Source organism: Elephantulus edwardii, unplaced genomic scaffold, assembly GCF_000299155.1.
Source record: "Elephantulus edwardii isolate Elephantulus edwardi_28Jun2011 unplaced genomic scaffold, EleEdw1.0 scaffold00029, whole genome shotgun sequence".
In the NCBI taxonomy this organism is placed as follows: Eukaryota; Metazoa; Chordata; class Mammalia; order Macroscelidea; family Macroscelididae; genus Elephantulus; species Elephantulus edwardii.
In genome coordinates, this window is record NW_006399779.1 from 7,934,689 (window position 1) to 7,953,642 (window position 18,954).

An 18,954-nucleotide genomic window follows, 5' to 3' on the forward strand; every position below is an offset into this window, starting at 1 on the left:
TATGTACATACATAGCTGGGAAGGAAAGAGAGGTAAAGATTAATAATAGAAAAGGTGGCTAAAGGGAAGGGTATTCCACAATAAGAGGTTGATCACACCTTGAAATTAATTAATTAGAATAATCTACTCTAATTAATACTATAAGAATCTATGGATGATTGAATGAAATTATAATTACAAATTTATAAAATAAAATATATTTTTTGTACACTCACTATTTATAGGATTTATAATAAATATATATTTGTGCATTCAAATATACATATATATATATGGCCACAAAATGTTATATTTTAAATTTTATAATATTATAATTATTAGGCCATTCAATTATATATATATATGTACATATTCTTCTCTCTTATTTGATGTCATTTATTATTATTATTATGGTTCATTTACAAAGTTTGTATACATTGTTTTTCACACAAGACCTTTCCCATTTGTCTCACCCACCCTTCCCCTCGGCCTTGATGTCATTCTTAATAAATGATATGTTTATTTAGAAGACAGAGCCCTGTCAGTGAGCTGTCTTTGCTTTTCTAGTTTCACCTCAAACATTAAAAAGAAAAAGAACTTCTGATGTTCTATAAAAGTACTTTTTTAAAAAAAACTGCAGAGACATTTGCTAATTGTTTTAAAATTCAAATCCCTAGTCAATTGACCACCACCAGGGATGTAAGTCAATAAGGTCTATTTAGGGGAAGGTAATCCTAATTATGTGGCCAACTCCAGGCTCACCCAAGTTTATGTCAGCAGCAGATTCTGATAAGATAGGCACCAAAGGCATGGGGCTGGACTGTTTCAATCAGAGGAGTGTTGGTGTAGTGTTGGTATTTACCAGCGATCTAGAGGCCAGCAAAGGTCAGGCTGGACAAAGCCACGCCTAATGAAGCTGCTAGTGTCTGGGGTGAAAGGGCCACAAAGCCTTTCAAATTAGCAGCTGAATCCTGACACTCATTAGTGATTATATATGCAAGGGCTTGCAACTTAAGCCCGACTAGTGAAAGCGCTTAGATGCTCAGCATTCACACAAAGGAAATAAAGTGCAGACACAAATAAAGAGGAGCAGCTTTTACAAGCTTTCCCTTTCACATTCTGACGGGTTTTCTTTTCCTCTTTCTTTTTTTATACCAATGACAGAACTGCAGTGTGCTTACCTTCTAATTTGGTACTAAAATAATTACCAGAGCGACTAAAAACGAGACTTGCAAATTTTTTTTTTAAAATCAAGAAAGGTCTAGTCAAAACCGCTTCTGCTAAGTTCTGTACAAGACATAATACACTCTTGTTAACTAACAAAACCAATAAATCACGCTGAAGCACTTATTAAAGTATCTTACAGCACTAAATTTATCACTGATGACAAATTTAATTTGCGAGTCTGACAGTCTGCTTCTTGCATATATTTCAACAGATTTTTTTTTAGAGGGGGGCAGTTATTTCACATGCCACCAATGCTGAAATTTACTAAAAATGTTTAAGTGAGGCAAAAAAGTGATTTTGAATAGCAAACTGTGTTTTGCCCCATGGTGTCCCTGTCACAGGGAAAAGTTATGCACAAAATTATTTTCTGGCATCTCTATCCTTTACACATTAGAGTTAGAATTTTTTTTTTTTAAGTGGTGATAATGAGCATTTTACGAAGTCATTTATAATCATCACTCAGTTAATCCACACTGTGTCTCCCCAGGTAGGTCAGAGTCTGTCCCTGGATAATGAACATAAGGAAATTGAGATACAGTTTTCCCTCTGTAACAGGTAGAACAATTTTAATCTGGGGCAAGGTTGTTTGGCACTAAGGGAGGAAAGAAACAAGTCACAGAAAGGGCACTTGCAAAATTATTTGAAGCCTTAGAAGGCTCAAAGGACTATTATGGTCCCTGACCAGGATTACGGAAAGCTAAGGAAAGCTTTACAATGAGATTGAATCATTCATGGATGGTTACCAAAGATGGGAAAGGTGGGAGAGGGGAGTGAAATGAATAAATACATAGGGGAGGAGGGAAGAAGGGAAAGGCAAAATACAGTAAGAGGTTGAGCAGGCATCGTAATTAATGAATTACAGTAATCTATTATCATTAACATCATATAATATGAATGATCAAATGAAATTGTAATTATAATTTTACAAAACAAAACAAAACAAGAAACACTTTCTGATAAGAAAGGACATTGCTTCCACTTTAAGCATCAAGTGAGAATGATATTTCAAATATACATAATATTTAATATTAATATTATCAGCAGGTTTGATACCAGGTTTTAGGTTGCAGAACACGAAGACATCTTTTCTGTCCCCATCAACCGTGATGTGCAATCCATGGCACACCCAAGCAGGAGAGCTAAGTTCTATTTGCTATAAACTTTTCCTTCTCCTGACACATAGCTCTCCATTTCTCCATGAGCATTTTCCTATTGTCTTTTCAAACAGTGTTCTCTTTCTTGACAATGCAATCAGCACAGAAAAACCAAATTTCACTGCCTGGCCCCGCCTAAGGCAAACTGAGCTGCCTGGACCCCAGTCTGGCAGGAGGGATGCAATAAGCTCTTGAACAAAAGCATCCAAGTCGACCTGTTTTGCAGACTGATTAATAGAAACAAGCTCCAAGGACTAATCACAAGTCGAGCCCTGTTTTGCAGATTAATAGAACAAAGACACAAGAGAGGAGGGGAAGCTACAGCACCAGAATACAAATAAGCAAAGGTAGGCACCAGGTTTTCCTTGACATAGGCACATTCATTAGGAGAGATGCAGAGTTCCAAGTCCCAGGGTGTCACATTCAGGTATTTAGCACCAAAGAGGCCTGGGTGTTATTTGCCAACTCAGCACCAGATGAAGCCATCTGCATGCCAACTCCAAATCCTGATTTAAAAGAGACAAAATCTTTCAGCACCATGATATAGGGCTTTAGGGAATATGCGGGGCATCTTTCCTTTTCAGTTGGACAAGCCACAGTACTTGTTGATCAGGACAGATGACACCTTTTGTGGTGGCCCGTCAATCCAGTAACCCAGCCTGTGGGAAGTGTGTGCATTTGTACAGGCTGTACACTGACCATCCACGTGGACATCCACAATAGGATGGGAGCAGAATAACAGAACGCATTTCGAAATCACCCATGGACAGTCACTAGGGAACCACCAGGGAATGAAGGTGCTTTGCTTCTTTTATCTTGACTGTAAAAAGAAAATTTACCAACTTTAATAAAGTATAGGAATCTTAGAAAAGAAAATGGAAGATTAAAAAAAAACTATCATCTTGTTGTTCAGTTAAAAACCTCTGTTGGAATTTGTGCATACACATGTACATATCTTTTTATGATGTTCAGGAGGCCAAGTCATGTGTGCAAAATGTGTGGGGCTGCTAAGTGAAAGGTGGGCAGTTCAAATCCTTCAGCTGGTTCCACATGAGGAAGACGGGCAGTCCCTTTTCTTGGAAATGCAGGAGAAATTTGCTACAGATTCAGAGGCTGGGTTTTGTAATCTTTTGATTCCCTCTGTAAGTATTTACAGTGAATATGGCTTTTAACATTTTTACTACTAAATATAATGAGGAAAACATATCACTGCTTTCTTCTATCTGATGCTTATCTGTGAATGGCTAAAAGCCAGATAACGGAATGAATATTTTTTTGAGAATAAAATCTTTATCCCTGAGTGTCAGGTTAACATAAACAATTTACACAACTTGGCAAATACAATCTTTAGGAATTGAGAAGTCTAGTGTTTTTGCATCATTTCTTTTCAAACTGATTTTCTGTTCTTCTTTCATCTTCCTTTCTAGTATTACCAGTAAAAATTCAGAAAGACCAACTTTGAATTGGTCTAGTACAGAAATAAGGAAAAAAGAAAAGCTTTATGTCATATTTTTCAGAGTTTAACAAAGAGTATGGATTTCCCCTGGCATATATGTTTTCTACCTTTTTGATAATCCAATTTTTCTACTTATTTCCATAATCAACAGAGCAAAAACATCCATAATGAAAACTCATAAACATTAACAATTACCAAGTCTCAGCACTGACTTTAGAGCATGTGGTTTACAGGCTTGCCAAACTTCAAAACTCCCTAAGAAGTGCTTCGATTTCTCCCAGGTTTGTCAGGACAGAGGTCAAACTTTAAGGAGTTAAGGCAAACACAATGAAACTCACTGACGTTTAGTTGATTTTGACTCAGCAATTCTCTAAAGAGGACAGATGGTCCCATAGGGCTTCCAAGGCTGCAAATCTTTATAGGAACAGACAAACTGTCATATTGTTCCTGCAGAACAACTAGGGGGTTTGAACTGCCAGACTTTGTGTTAGCAAGCAAGCGTTCAACCACTGAGCTATCAGGACACCTAAGCTACAAGTAACCTTAAAAATCCATAGTATATGATTCCACTATTGCAAAAGCAGTAAGGGGGAAAAATATAAATACAATAAAATATTCTGTGATGGTTAACTGAGAAGAGGATGGGGGAAAAGGGATGGCAAATTAGTAACTTGATAATGGACACACAGTAAGAATGATGAAGGAAGAAAAAAACATTCAAAAAGTAAAATAAAGAATTATATATTTTAAAAGAGGAAGGCAGAATCAATACCTTCCTTGGTAACAGACTTTCCCTTTTATGTGAATATTGAAGAGTGCATACAGTGTGTTTGAATGCAGGAAGGTGCTCACTTGATCCTGTGAAGACTCCCTCTCCTCTTGTGAGCTTGTCTCTGAAGCTGCTATGCAAGCCAGCAACCATACAGAATTTGCCTCTGCTAAGAGGTATTTAATAGCACAAGGGTCAGACCCAGCAGTATTCACACACATTTGGATTTCCTATTTTTCCACTCAGTCTGTTTTCCCAACAGGTAAGTTTTCTCAGAACTTCATTTGGTTAAAAAGAAAAAAAAAAAAAGGGATCTAATCTTAGCTGAGAAAAACAAATCCTTAAACGATGTTTAGTAGCACTGGGATGATCAGCATAGCCTAACATCTTCATTCTCAAATCTACCACAGTTTTTTCAAATAACAGAAAAGCCAAACACCACGAACAAGCCTACAAGGCTTTAAAACAAATGAGCTTTTAACAATCTTTTTTCTGCAGTCATGCAACAGAGAGAATAAACTATAAATGAGGAGAAGGAGGACACCTTTTAACAGCTCAACAGCATATTCCTAACTAGTTTGTGAAACTATTTTCTCATAAATAATTTCTGATTAAATTTTAATATAGCATCTTCTATTTTGCTGTGAAAAGATGAAAGTAAGAGTTCTCAATTGATATTTGATTTAAAACAAGACAATAGAGGATCTAATTGTCGAGGTTTTTCTATATAGAAGTCAGTAATTTGGATTCCTTAATCATTGAGACAATAAAAAAATGACTTTCTAGTTTCTATCTTTAACAAGCCTTTTTCTATACACACAGCCCTCCCAGCTATCTCTGGTGGCTCATGAAACTTTTAGTGGCACAAAAAGAATATCTGTAGCTTCAGTTTAAGGTTAAATATGTCCCATGATTTAAATAGATATAGTAGCTTGAAATGAAGTGAGAAAAACAGTGCACCACAGTCACTTAGTTTTCTGTGCAATCATTTTGTCCTCGATATAGAAAAGAAGTGAATAATCAGTGTTAGGGAAGAACAGAGCATCAGCATGCTAACGTTGACCTTCCTTTTCCTTTACATAGCATTGGTCAGCCCTTGGTCAGCCCTATTTGGTCTTCAGTGTTGACATACATAGGTTCACAGAGAATTTTAGTGCCACATTTTATTTAATGTGATCCATCCTAAACCCACTACGCTAAGACACTGGGCTTGAAAGTATTTAAATTAACAACAACAACAAAAATATATCACCAACTCTAGGTGCTGTCTTGGGAGATTTTATCCTGGGAAGAATCTTATTTCCTCTACTTTGTCCTTACATAACCAGGTGCTTCCCTTCTCATTGCCTTTTCAATTTTTCTTCTGCAATTTCGTATTTAGACAGCATTAGGCCTAGTAAACACATCTACACGTTAGCTATACTGATCTTTCCTAATACTGAGGTGAAGCAGTGTTCCTACAACTGCTCTGAGTCAATGGAGATTTACAACAGGCGTTTTCTGCTCTGAACAACACACACATACACAAGCAAGCACTCTTCTAAATAGATTCCTCCTGCTAATTCAGAAGCTTTCAAATTTGCCACCAACTTCCTATTTGAGTTGTCCTCACAGAACATTCCACATACAATATGTAAGCACCCTTCAAGATTACCCGTTTCCTGCGTAAAAATACACCAGCAAGCATTACTCAAATATTTCACTTGATACCTCACATCAGTGACCTTAAAAAATGCTCCATATGTCTTCATTAATTAGAGGCAGCTATTTGCTCTTCCATGTCCTTTGACCAAATGTAGCACTATATGTGGTTTCTAGGTAGTTTCCACTTACCTAGATCACAAGCAACTTATCATATAAAGAAACTAAACAACATTGTTTCAGAAAACACATACCTATCACCACCACCACCACTAATACCACCACGATCAACAATAATATGGGCACACGATGGAATACTGTGCAGCACGCAGGAATAATGATTTTGTAAATTATTTGTAACTTGGGAGGGATGGGGAGCATTATGCTGAGTGAAATAACTCAGTCTCACAAGGACAAATACTGTATAAACCCATTATTTTAGAATGATTATAAGGATCCATGGGAGGTGGGGGAGGGTAGAAGCAAAGGTATAAGGATGAGCAGGGTTGGGGGGATTAATCATGGAGTTGTACAATTTGATGGGGGGAGATGAGGAAAATTGAAAGAATTTGTTTTCAAAAATAATGTATTTGGATTTTTTAAATAAACTAGTACAAAAACAAGTGAAAACCCAATAATTCCCCCCAATACTATGGGCTTTTCTAAACAAAGTTTCCCATTCATCTCATTTCTGCCTTCTGCTTCTCCTTTTATTTTTGTGTTTTGTTATTGTTGTTGTTATGTGTTACTGAGTCACCTGTAACTCATAGAGACCCTATATACAATAACCTTGTCCTGTCTTGAGCCAGTTTCACTGACTACAACACACCTATTCCATTACTCCCAGTTACTATTTCAATCCATATCATCTGGGGTCCTCCTCTCCTGTGTGGTCCCTCCCCAATTCCAAGCATGATGTCCTTCTCCAGGTCCCTCCTGGCCATATGCCCAAAGTATGTGAGCTAGAGTTTCAAAATCCTTGCCTCCAAGGAGAAAGTTGATTTCACCTTCTCCAAGAAAGACCTGTTTGTTCTGTTGGAGGTCCATGGTATATTCAATACTCTCTTCCAGAACCTCAACTCAAAGGCATCGATTCTTCTTCTGTCATCCTTAGACACTGTCTAACTCTCTGATGCAAAGCAAGTAATTGTGAAGACCATGGCCTGGATCAGGCACACCTTAGTCCTTAGACTGACATCATTACTCTTTAGTACTTTTGTACCACACCATTAAAAATAAGAATAATACAAAAAACCCTTCAAAGATATAATGATAAATAAAATTGCCATAACAAAAACACTACCTAACTTATTTTTACGTTCACTGAGCATTTTTTTTGGTGCTTAGAAAATAACATACATGCTCCCATTCGAATCCCATGAAAATTTACTATGAAACATACAAAAATACTGGGTCTGGTGTCAAGAAGATCTGGAAATGATTTCCACTTCTGCTACTGATGATGTGTCCTTGGGTGAGTTTTTACTCCTCTAATTTTCTTTTCTCATCTTCCAAATGAAAGTGGTATTTACATTCTCTAGAGAGTTGCTGTGAAGCTTCAACATAATATTACACAAGGTACCTCCACATGGATGATGCTCAGGAAGCAGTAAAGGCAACACTGGCTTCCATATAGCTTATTCTTACTCAGGTTGAGCCAACGTGCATCACAGTATAACTGTACTCTGTGGGATTTTAACTATTTATGCTTTAGAAGTAGATTACCACTTTCTTCCAACTAATCTGTGTGGGTTTGGAACAGCCAGCCTTGCAGTTAGCAGCCAAGCACACGAATCATTGCTTCACTCAGGGACTCAAAACATTTAGTCACTCTTATTGCTTGCATGTCCATTTGATGGGTGAAACTGAGGGTCATATAACTTTCTTAACTAAGTAAATGAGCTTAAAATGATAAAACTGAGACTCGATTCACTGGGGACAGCTTGTTCCTCAAGACTGAAGCCTGCTGACTTCTAGAGCACATCACTCGCTCCCTCAGGAAGAAGAGGACCTATCTGTTTAAGCTGTGCTCAACTAAGGGATCTGTGCTTTTAAGGTATCTATTCCTACAGAGATCTGTGCAGAATCCTGAGGAAAACTGACATAAGTTTAAAGACTATGGTGTGCCTGATTCAGGCCATGGTTTTCTCCATCACCTGTTACATATCAGAGAGCTGGACAATGAATAAGGATGGCAGAAGAATAATTCATGCCTTTGAGTTGTGGTGTTGGAGAAGAGCATGGAATATCTCATGGACTGCCAAAAGAACAAAAAGGAATGTCTTGGAAAAAAATGCAGCCAGAGTGATCATTGGAAGCAAGGATGGCAAAGCTTTAGCTTTTATTCTTTGGACATGTAGCTAGGTGAGGCTATTCCATGGAAAGGGACACCATTCTTGGAAAGTGGGAGGGTCAGTGAACAAGAGGAAGATCCCTAATGAGATGGATTGACATGGTGACTTCAGCAATGGGTTCTACTGTGTCAGAGATGATGAGGATTGCACAAGACAGGTCAGGGTTCAAGTTGGCTGTTTACAGGGTTGCTATAGTCATATTCAATGGCACCCAATAACAACAACAACAACAACAACAACATTCCTACAGAAGAGGGTCTTCCAAAAGTCTTTTAACTAAGGCTTAAAGGAATGGAGGTCAGCAAGGAAAGCTTGACCAAATTTTAGAAGACATCCCTGTCTAAAGAGATGTTTCTCTGAGCTCTCACTATACCTTCCATGGACTTATAAGAATCTCTGATAGGGTGCATGACATTGTGTTCGAACAGTCTTTTAATAGCCTAGAATGGCAGAGGACATGGCCTTGAGCTCTAGTGGCCTAGTGACAAAGAAGATGTGCTGCAATCCTGACAGAATGCGGTTTGAGGCCACCAGCTTCTCCATGGAAGAAGGATAGGCAATCTTCTCCAGTGTGATTAACTGTCTCTGAAAATCTGCTGGAGGGTCAGCAATGGGTCGATTCCAACTCTACAGTACACAGCAACAACAACAGTGAGGGAGAAGGATGGGCAATCTCCTCTTGTGTGATTAACTAACTGCTTCTGAAAACCTGCTGGAGGGTAAGTTATGGGTCAGTTCCGACTCTATGTTAAACAATAACAATCATAGCCTAGTGGTAAGAATCTGTGCTGCAATCTCAAAGGCATGTGGTTTGAATCCACCAGCTGCGCTGCTGGAGAAGGATAGACAATTTCCTCCCATGTGATCATTGCCTCTGAAAATCTGCCAGAAGGTCAGCAATGGGTTGGTTGTGAATTGATGGCACACAACAACAACAATTGTAGAACCACCTCGGAGGCATGTAGGCTCATGGGAAAGTGTTCTACATCTGTGCATGTGCTGTCCCTGGAGAACGGGGAACTGACGACGGAAGGAGAATCTCATATCTGTCTGTTTCAAAGTCATTTCACCTTCATCAGAGATTATTAAGTGGATTAAAAGAACCAGGAAAGTTACACAGACTTACTTGTAAGGACACCTGAGCTCCACGGAAACATGGTTGGGAGTGGTGGTGACTAGAATCAGAGAATTATGAGTTAAGATTGTTGGTGCGACTGCAGTGGACCACTCTCTGGTGAGATCTAGATAAATTCATTTACATTACAGCTCAGAGTTTAAAATAATAATGATAATGATAATGATAATGATAATGATAATGATAATGATAATGATAATAATGTTGTTGTTGTTGTTAAGTGCCGTCAAGTCACAGGCGATTCATAGCGACCCTATGAAGGAGAGTCCTTGATGCTTGGGCGTCTTTCATCCTCTCTCCAAGTTCAAAGGGTTTCCGGAGGCAAGCTATTATGGAAGTGGATGCCACTCCTCCTTTAATAATAATAATAATGTCAGTCAGATATCTTGGAAATGATACAGAATCTAAAATCACTCTAATTCAACTACTCAGAAATGAGAATATAGTCAATCCTCGGGTTAAGAGGTAAGATCTGTTCCTGTGTCTTGAAGAATTTGCAGGTCAATTGGAATAGGTACATTTGGTTCTCATTTAGTCTTAGTTTAGTCCAGGAAAAGGCTGGAAGTCTCTTCAAGGAATTGAAAGCTGCACATGCATCAAGTGAAGGTGACTGTGATGAAGGATTTGTAGTGAGTAACAGGGGTTCAGTTGTTTCAAAGTGAGGGTAGATTTACGTAACATGAAAGGGCACCAAGGACGGCAGTGCTGCGGTCAAAGATGGCGCGCAACAGCACTGCTTTGAAAGTGCATAGTTCTCCATCGTCCAGCCAGTAACCCAGCCTCCACACCAGGATCCTGAAATAGCTCCCAGTGCTGCTTCTGAGCCTCCCAATTCAGAGCTTTGACTTGAAGTTTTTCCTGTTCTGGTTACTGTGACAAATTACTTAAGATGGACACGCCCATTGTGCTCCTATTTTATTTTGTCAGTTGAGACAGAACCAGTTTGAAGCCTTGAATTCAAAGGTGAGTAGGAGTTGTCTACAAGTTGCATGCTTCAAAGCCAAGGACTTCCTGTACTATGTGTCTGATGACAGTTATCCCAATGGGGGACCAAGTCCATCTGGACTAGGTTCCTACCAAACTCACACTTTACAGTGATTACCTTCACTGCAAAGGAGCCATGGATATAAAACAGCTATATGCAAACAGAACAAACAAACAATGGTTAAATATGTCGCTGCTAACAGAAAAGCTGGTAATTGGAATTCATCAGTGGTTCTGTGGAAGAAGAGATCTGGTCCTATGATCATTCAACATAGGAAACCACATGATATGGTTCTACTCTCATCACGTGAAGTTGTGATGATACAGAAGTGACTCAAGAGCAAACAATAACCTTGACTTAGGTCTTGAACAGAGAGTCTACAGATCTAATGTCTACTTGTATGTATACCTGCTCAGAGCACAGAATTAGGAATTCAGAGGTAAGGAAACAGACTCTCCAATTCTTGGAGCATTCTCCTTGCCTGAAGGTCAGGATTGCTCTACTGCTCCATTCCTCATCTTTAGTGACTCCTGCTCAGTGGGAGATGGCAGCCTCTTTGTATTTCTGCATGTTCAGGAAGAGTCTAGGTATGTTCCTGAATCTCAAGGACACAGATTTTATTTTACTCTTCTATCTCTAGTCCCCCATTTTGTAGCTTAAGGGTATGTCTGACTGTGTACTAAAATTTCCTTCTCCTTCTTGCACCTGGGTGTCTCATAAGTGTAAACCTTCAGCTCATCAGTCACAGACCCTCATTCATTCAATCACTGGACAGACAGGATGGAGCATCTACTAAGCGCTAAGCACTGGGCTTGCCTCAGGCCATGCACAGAGAACAAACCAGGCAGGGTTCTTGCCCTCCAGGCACTTTATGCTAGCCTTCGATTTACCTTCACTGACTCTGGATCAAAAAGAAGGAGCTTGTTAGTGAAGAATGAGAAAATTAAAGAATATATTTAAAGCCGCGCTTCAATGAGAAGGTCCGCTTTGTCTTTGGAACATGGTGGGTGGGCGGAGCACACTGACAGCCAGCATGTCCTCTTCCTGTATGTGCTTATAGCTTAGCTACTTCAAGGTGCTTTAGAGGAAAACGCACCCTAACGGGTATGCACAGCAAAGGAAAGTGCCACTACCAAGCAGAAGAAAAAGACCAAGCTGACCCACAGCCTCATCACGTATTGTTCTGCTCCAGCTTTCCCCGTTTTCAAACTCCAGACTGCAGCCGACCAAAGATGCTCGACATTTCTTCCATCTTCCCCTCAATATCCCCACTTTTCCTTAAACCTAAACACTCATACAGATTTACTCCTGAGTATGGTTATCAGCACACCCTTCTAAATTGAGAAGTGGACGCTCCTCGGGTGCCTTCATGTAAAGGTACAGATGGATTCGTGTGGTTACTGGGAGATCCTGATTTTGTCTAAAGAATTCAGCAAGCACAAGGACTCTGGAATTCCATGTTCTTGTGCCATTTCTTCTCCAAACCACCTCACTGTCTTCGTGCATTTCCACTCTCTCTGTCTTTACATCAATGCTTTGACTTTTTCTCTGTCAAAAGAAGACTAGAACAACATTCAACATAAATGCACTTGTAAATGGTGGCTATTTCTGTATTGTTGTTGTTGGTTTGTGCCACGGTATCGACCACCACTCATTGCTTTTGCTAATATAAGAAGCTCTGGTGGCCTAGTTATAGGGAGTTGCACTGCAGGAGCGCCACAGGAGAACAATGGGTAATCCCTTCCTATTCGGTTTACAGCCTCAGCAACCCAATGGAAAGTCAGCTATGAATCTGTTCCAACTTGCTCAGCAACGAGTTTATTACTTATATACTCTTACTTCTTTAAGGAATTGTTCTAAAGCCCAGAGGAGGTAACATATGTGAAAGTTTTCTGAATGAAATATACCAGTGAAACGTGCATTTACCATCACTGTTGGCTAACTGAGTTGCTCTTCCAAGTTGTATATATGAAGATGTAAATGATACCTGTGGTTGACATTACGCATAACTGAACACACATCAAAACACCGCTAAGTCCTTTCTCTACAACCACCATCAGCATGTTTGCTAAAGCTGTAAAAAGTGTGCTGGGGTGGAGCTGGTGGTAAAGGTCCAAGTTGGATCCAACATAAAGAAACTCTGCAGATACAGCTTTTCAAAACAGTATTGACTGATAGTATGGACGGGAGGCAGGAAACTCAGTGATCGGTTTTGCATTCTCCTTTTTCAAATAAACAGGGCAGTTGTTAAACCAGAAGTGAATCTGATCCCGTGTAGCTCTAAGCACAGTCAGCTGCATTCTGAAATAAGCAAAAAAAAAAAAAAGTAAACAGAGCCCTGTAACTCTAGACCAGGCCAGGCAACCATAGGTTTCATAATGGGAGAGTCTACGGGCTCTGTGCCAAGAAAAATGAAATGTTAGCCTGGGTCTTTAAACAGAGTCGTGTAAAAGCAGAGTGCATATTTGTTTAACACAGAGACGTGCCATTTTTTTTTCTTCTTCTCTGTCAATCCTTTCCTGAACTTTCTGGAATAAAAGCTGGAATCCCTGAAAATGTGGTAGGGTACCAAAACCGTTTAGGCAATCTCATTCTGTAAGCTTTAAAGGATTTTTCTGCTGAACATAGAGAAGTTTCCTTCTCTTGCTCCCCCTCCCCTATTTTTGGCCCAAGTTAATTACAAAGTATGACTGTGAAAATAAAATAAATGAGCCCATTCCACCCATCCTCATAGCTGAATGCCATCATACGAGTTGCCAATTGGTTTTCTAATCCTCTCACTCCCATCTCCGTTAATTTGTTTGCTATTTCAAGAACTTGAAGACTGTCAGCAAAACACATGATGCATTACAAAACTTATAATTGGAAATAAAAAAGATCTGAAGCTTTTATGACAGGGTAAACACAAAGTACAATTGCACCGATCAGAACAAGGGAAACGTGAACACCCTTGTAGCTATTTGTGCTCAAACACAATTATCAGTGTGGCAGAGAGTGGAATCAACACTTCACTCTCACTCTGAGAAACACTGAGAAGATGACATTAGATGAATGAATGAACTCAACAAGTTTACGATATGAAACGAAGGGAGGGGTAGGGGGAGGGTAAAATCCCGCTCCTCCTGCCTGTGAAAATGCAGCTCAATGGGCTTCCTCCTGCTATTTCAGCCCTTTTAGAATTACACTTCCTGGGCTCCATCTAATTTTCCTGCTGCAGAAGTTAAGGCACTTCCTCCACAGTTACTAAATCTGACAAATTACACCTGGGTCCACTCTAATGTGAAAAAGTGCTCTCTTTGTTCCTGACCCCATGGTCAGCCTGGAGATCAAATTCCTGGCCATAGGAAAGCCCCACTCGTATTCATTAAAAGCCATGGGAGGCCAGCTTTGTATTTCTGTTGAGAACAAGGTGCAGGCCACTGCTGAACAATACAGCTGCTCTGCTCCCGGTCAGGGTGGTATGGGCTTTTTACTTCTGGCAGCTTGGATGTTGATCAATTAGTACTCAGATTTCTTTTGTACACAGTATCCTAGTATCAAGAAAAGCAATTGAAATCAGGAAGGGAGGAGGGAAGAGGTTAGTTGATTTTTCAATGGCTGGTCCCAGCAGTGAGTTTGCCTAAGACCACAGGCAGGCACTAAGATGCTGGCTACAGATCCAGTTCTCGGTTAGTAAAAAATGCAAAGATTATTTTAAGTACATAGTGCATATATCTCAACTAATTAAAAAGATAGATATATCATTCGAGTGCACCAGTGGCTCCATTGGAGAAAGAGGGGCAAGTTACCTTGTATTAGTTTCCCAGGCTCAGAAACCTGATGGAGGGTCACTAAGACTCAAAATCTACTCAAAGACAATGGGTCTTTCAATTTTCCTCAACTGGAATCCAACAAGAGTGACTACTACTTGACAGATCAAATTTTCATCCTTTCTGTATCCATATTCACTCACACACATTCATTGAGGTGGGACCATCTCAGCTGATTTACCACTGGGTTGCCAAGATTTAGAAAAAATTGCATAGGAAGAGACTCCCCATCTTTCTGAATCACTGGTGGATTCGAACCACTAGAGAGGCTTAGCCTCTGAGTAAGCAGGACAGGCCCTTAGGGACTGTACCAGGAGAGCTTCCTATCCACACTTAACCTCTGGAACCCATTTCACAGATGAGCGGGTCACAATGGCAGAAATAGGAATCATTTTGAGAGAAGGGAACGAACGCTACACGTGCAAGAAAGCCACGAGCTTTCTTGTCTCTTAAAGCAAAATCCAAGGCTGACTCAAAACCAACAATCTTGTCTTCTGTCCCCTAAAAACAGAGAGAAAAGGAAAACAAAAACAAAACCCAAAAATCTGCTAGAAAGAGACTTCACACTAAGCCGTTGTTGGATTGAATTGCACCTCCCAAAGGAGAGAATGCACCATGCCTGATTCTTTTTTCAAGATTCTCAGGAGAATAAGAGGGTAAAGGAATATAAATAGAAGCCATGAAACCTTGTGTAAGACCTTGTGAGGCAGAACTGTAGTTCCTAGGTGACCCAAATGGTAAAGCATTCAGCTACTAACTGAAAGGTTGGGGGTTCAAGTTCACCCAGTGTGCCTTGGGAGAAGGCTTGGAGATCTACTCCTAAACAAAAACGAGCCACTGAAAACCCTTTGGAGCAGAGTTCTACTCTGATGCTGGCAGTGGTGACAGGCAGGGGTACTCTGGGAAATTAACTCGTACTCTCTTCCAAGAGCTCTACTTCTTCTAGAATATAGCATCCTAAAAAGCAAATTTTCATTTATGCTACTTAATGTGCCAGACAGACCACATTCAAGTCTCTTCCCTAAAGGACTTTCCTAAAGATTGAGCAAGTATCCCAGCAATTGCAAACACACATGAAAGCTCTGCTGGGTTCTAAGTTATGTTCCACACACAAAACTTTGCTAAACTGTAGACTCTGGAGACTCTGTTTATTCTCTCTGGTCTTGGGAAAGCTTTTGACACTACAACAAGCTATGAATAACTGGAACACATGGACCAGAATTTTTTTCCCCTGCAGTTAGAGTAAGTCACAATCGATATTTTTAAAACTACCTTTGAAAGATAGAAATCCTTAGTATCAGAGCTCTTATTTTTGTTCCTTGTGTTTAAATTGAAACCACTGTCAATACTAGTGAGTGAGAATGTAGCATATCCCCTCAAAAAAGTAGGAAAATATGGAAATCAAATGTAACTTCAATATTTTGGTGTTGCAATATCTCCCAGGTCAATAAAAAGGAATTCATACATGAGTGAATTTCAGGGATGGAGAAATTCCTAACCTTTGAGAGGAGAAAATGCTATATTGTCAGTTCTCTTAAATTTTGCTTCTAGTCAATTTTCTAGTGGTAATCTATGGAGTTTAATAATACTATAAGGGGAAAAAATTCTCATAAATAGGTATGCCCTTTGAAGATATGCATTTCAGTGGTTATTTGAATGAGCGACATGCAACAGATACCTAGGAGAAGACCTCAAGACTTCTTTTTACAAAAGGGATAGTTGGGGGAAGAATTCAAGAGAATTGCCAAGTCCATCACAATCAGTAGAAACCATTAGAAATAGTTCCCACTGTCTCCTGAATGTTGGCAGGTATAAAGCAGGCTGCAAGCACAACTGGATTATTAGAATTAACAGCTCACACTTGCTTTCTTTATACTGGAATACATCTATATGCTGTTGATGCATATTTTGTCTCTCTCCTTGCCAATAAGATGGAACCAACCCGCAGCTGACCCTTCACTGGGTTTTGAGAGGTTGTAAACCACACGGGAGGCAACTGCCCATCTTTCTCGTGTGGAGCAGCTGGTAGATTCGAACCACCTTCATTTGGTTTGACTGTGCAACTTCTTACCCACTATGTCACCAGAGATCCCTGTTGATGCATTAAAGCATTTAATTCTCCTACCAGACCTGTGCATGCTCTGGTGGCCTAGTAAGTGAGGAGTTGCACTATCAACCCAAGGGCACATAGTTGGAATCCTCCAGCTTCACCAGAGGATAAAGATGGACAATCTCCTTCTGTGCAATTTTCAGCCTCTGGAATACTTCTGGAGAGTCTGCTATGAGTTGGTTCTAACTCAACAGGACAAAACAACAACTGCCCTGTGAGGGAATCAGTGTAGTCTGTTCCCATTTTACAGATGACAAAACAAAGGCATGGAAAGATTAAAAAACTCTCAAGGTTCAGAGCAACATAATAGTCAAGCAGTGCAATACTGTCCTCCCAGAACAGAAAACCTAGTTCAGGAATTGCTAAATCAATGTTCAGTTCACAAGCTGTCCTGAGAATATTCAACAAAATATCTTCACAGTGTGATCTAACTGTAAAAACAACTTTGCAATAATATTTGAGAAGGCTCATTAATCTTGCCCATTTCCTTGACTTGACCATTCTTTGTAATATTAAAATTTTTAAAAAATAGGGCATGACTCAATCAAATTCAGATATAAACTCTTTCTACAGTTTGCACCAGCAATATAAATGGATCAGGTCACATCACAACTTCCTGAGATGCTGGAGGACTGAATCAGGATCCAAGATGACTACCCCTCTTCCAATTCATATGACCTACAGTCTGGTTTAGCTAAGCCCTACCAAGAATAGACCTGAATCTGCTCAGAGAAAGGAGGAAGTTCATCTGTTGTCATCATTTCAACTATCTGTCCACTGATCTCAGAAAACCCTGCCTGTCAAGGACTAGTCATAAATATTCCATGCCCTTTGAAGATTTTTCAAAAATCATCTTAAGGTCTTTGAAAAAGAAATGATCATAAGTTACATATAACTTTCTACTTTCTCTGCCAATTAGAGGTCATGCGCCAACTACTGCCTCTTCATTACAAGGTGGCCTGGGAAGCTGGAGATGTTCTCTCTCCCTGGCTCATTACCCAGAGATGCTAATATCAAGACTGACATTATCCCTGAAAAGAGTTTTCAGTAATAATTTCAAGAAATGAAATTATAGCTGTCTTTTTTTTAAAAAAAAATTGTGATTTGAGTGGAAGTTTACAAAATATATTGGTCTTTTATTCAACCATTCATTCACACTTTATTACATTAATGACAATACCCACAAGGTAATCATGCTTTCCCCACTTCCACCCTGTAACACTCATTTCAATTAATCCTTCTATCCTACCCCTTTCTGTCCAGGGCTCTAACCTTTGGCAAATGCTCTTCTTATTAGTTTTTCTAAGAAGTGAATGACTGATGTTACTGGTGACTTTCTAGGCCTTGCTAATTTTTGTTCTTCATTCTCTTGTCCCTTACTCCTTTCCACATAAAGAAACCACATTCATCAAGCTGAACTGAAGAGTGATCTGAAGATAATGATGAGCTACTACACTTGTTGTTGCTGTTTAAATGCCTTCAAGTCGAACACAACTCATAGTGACTCTATGAACAAAAGGCTTGAAGCCACTCTACAACTAGCGACATTTATCAAAGCTCACAGAGTTTCCAGAGGCTACCACGCTATCACTTCTTAATCATAACATATACTCAAAAGTCAAACGTTCTCTATTCAAACAATGAAACCGTCCTACTATGTATGCAATTGTTTGGCAGTCACTTAGCGTCTTTATACCAGAATCTCATTATCTGATAAATGGAAATCAGGATAATTTCTATTTCCTAAAGGTACGCTGAGTATTAAATGAACTAATAGGTAGAAAGGATTTAGAACTTGCCTGCCATATTAACAAGAAATTTGGTTCACTATCATTATCAGGTAAATTTTTAAATGGAAACATACTCTTGTATTTACTCACTAGTCCTTCTGTTTACTAACTAGCAAGAACAGAAAAATTTACAAAGAATGTCTCAACTCCCTACAACATGTGAGACCACGAGGTTGTCAATTGCAAAACCCTCTCTCTGTCTTCTTCATGTCCTAGTCTAATCCTCCTGGGATTTTTTTGTTGGCTAAGGGAAAAGATAGTTCTTTGGGTCTATACACACAGAGAGCTTTCAAGAAAAAGAAAAGAAAAAAAAAAGAAACCACAATATATTATAATATTAGCCAACTCTGACATTGAAGATATATATATAATTAACATTCCCATTTTTCAGGTACAGAAACTAGGTCTAAAAGGCTAAATTATTTGGCCCAATTCACAGAAAAATTCCCTACTGCCAGATCCAAAATATGATCTAATATGATCATGATCATTATAAACAACCTACTAGATTAAATACACTGCAAGCTTTACATAACTTATTCCTC

At 39.3% G+C, this 18,954-nt stretch overlaps 1 protein-coding gene across 1 annotated transcript in view; it reads right to left on the bottom strand.

Annotated features, from left to right (window-relative positions):
- MPPED2 (metallophosphoesterase domain containing 2) overlaps positions 1–18,954 on the bottom strand; it is a 242,902-nt gene that overhangs the window by 83,889 nt on the left and 140,059 nt on the right. The gene's annotated exons all lie outside the window — the stretch shown is intronic.